The sequence below is a fragment of the Dipodomys spectabilis genome, unplaced genomic scaffold (genome assembly GCF_019054845.1).
Source record: "Dipodomys spectabilis isolate Male_0828 unplaced genomic scaffold, ASM1905484v1 ptg000065l, whole genome shotgun sequence".
Classification (NCBI taxonomy): Eukaryota; Metazoa; Chordata; class Mammalia; order Rodentia; family Heteromyidae; genus Dipodomys; species Dipodomys spectabilis.
Window position 1 is genome coordinate 3,946,401 of NW_024870742.1, and position 2,172 is coordinate 3,948,572.

General features: G+C 32.5%; 1 pseudogene; it reads right to left on the bottom strand.

Annotated features, from left to right (window-relative positions):
• Positions 1-1,601: 1,601 nt before the first annotated feature.
• LOC122108748 lies at positions 1,602-1,701 on the bottom strand (annotated as a pseudogene).
• Positions 1,702-2,172: the final 471 nt, after the last annotated feature.

Consider the following 2,172-nt stretch of genomic DNA (forward strand, 5'->3'; position numbering starts at 1 on the left):
TTCACTTTTTGCGCTGCCATTTCCCAAATCATTTACATAGAAGGCATTATTTCATATTTTCTCGTTCCTAGAATAAGCTGCACATGAAGACACCACTGGTCCTCATTTTCAGTCTGTACCTTTCTATATGGAGGAAAACCTTTCCTCTGCTCTCTATCAATTCTCTACTCTAGAGTTAGAATAATTTCGAATAGTAAAAATGGAAAAAGAGAAAAAAAATCATGGTGAAATAACAGATGTAGAATATTCACTGGATTTTTCTGAGCAGTTCAACCAACGTGAACTATTGGGGAATATATGTGCACCTGATTCCCACTGGTACTCAATGTCTCTGCTTAGGCAATTCTGATGAAGACAAGGCACAAGATGAAAAAGTGAGGAATGATATCATTCGCAGAAAAAATGGAGAAGTATTCAAGCAAATTATTCTATGGGCTGCTGAAAATAATCAGCTTACTACAGTACAGAGACTACTTTCCAAAAAGGCCACTCATGTGAATACTAGGAATGATGATGAATATACCTCTCTTCATCGGGAATCCTACAGTGGACACTTAGATATTATCCATGAGTTGGTGGCTCAAGGCAGATATTCATGCAATAACTGTGAATTGCTGGACATCCCTACACAGTGCTTATATGTGGAATAATACCAGACTGGATTCTTTCTTAGTTCATCATGATGCATATCGCAATACCCAAACTAAAGTCCTCTTGACCCCCTTGCATCTTGCTGTTTGGAATAGAAATAGCAAAAATATGCTGGATCTCCTACTATTTAATATTATCAAATTATCAAACCAGGTCTGAAGAACTTTGAAGAAACTGCATTTGATATTGCCAAAAGGATAAATATGTATCACTACGTTTTTGGAGTTGTGGAAAGCTGTAAAAATTGTTCTCCTAAGTCATAATGGTTTGGTTACGTTTCTTAAATTTCAAAAATGCCAATCCATCCTTGTGTCCGTACAAAATATTTTCACCATACAAACAGCAGCAATATCTTACTTTAAAAATTCATGGACTCCATGGTATTCTTCAAGTGAATTGCCTGACTTTGATGTCAAAATGTATTCAAGATTTGTTTGTATACATCTATAATGATTTCTGCAGAGTTTGTGGTTTTTAAATCAGAAATCATTTTAACTTATCTGTTGAAATGAGTAATACAGAAACTGAAGAATATTTCTGGTTTTTGTCTGAAAAAAGTATATTTTAATCTAATCTGTTTTTTGTTTGTATAATATACATAATCTATTTCATTCTCTCCTAGATATAATAGTTTGAATTCTACATTGTTTTATAATATATAGGTTCATTTTTAAATGTGTTATTTCAGATAGCATTCCATATAGAAACAGTTAAACATTCCTTTTTTTCCTAGGTCCTTATAGTATGTTATTTCTTTGGAATAAAATGACGATGTTATCTAATTTCAAACGTTTTGTAAAGATTATGCTATGTAAAGGCCTTTCTAAGGTGAGGATTTAATACACTGATGTCAAACTAACTTTTAGTTCAATTAATTACATGTATTGTTACATTTTTATTTTTGTAATCATTTTTAATAACTGTTTTTCATTTCTTGCATCTGAAGAATGAAAAATATGGCATACTTCACAAATTTTCATATCATCCTTGTACAAGTGCCATGTTAATTTCTATATTGTTGTAATTTGGGTAAACGTGCTGCTGAAGCATGTGATATCCTGTAAATTTACATAGTTAATGATGCAGTCTTTATAAAGGCATATATCCTTGGTTGACTGTTTGTAACCAGGAAAACTTATTGTTCCCAAAATGCTATTGATCTTAATTCTCTAAAATTCTGTGTATATTGGAAAACTTACATTGTTTGGTCAATTGCTCACATTTGCAATTTTTTTTTGTCAATGACTATTTTAAGTCTTTTTCAATTAAATTTGATCATAGTTTGAAGCCTTTATAGCTAGATCCAAAGGTGATGGCTTTTCAAGTACTTATTTATCAACTGAGTTAGCTTTGTGGAGCTAATGGATTCAAAATAAGCCTTGCTTAAGAGCTACTTCTAAACTTCTGCAGCTTAAAATTTCATAAATGAGGTCTTACTGGCACAAATGTCTACCTGACCCTTCACTCTTCTTCCATGTAGCAACAGACCAACCAGAATATCTTACCCTGACAGCATAGATT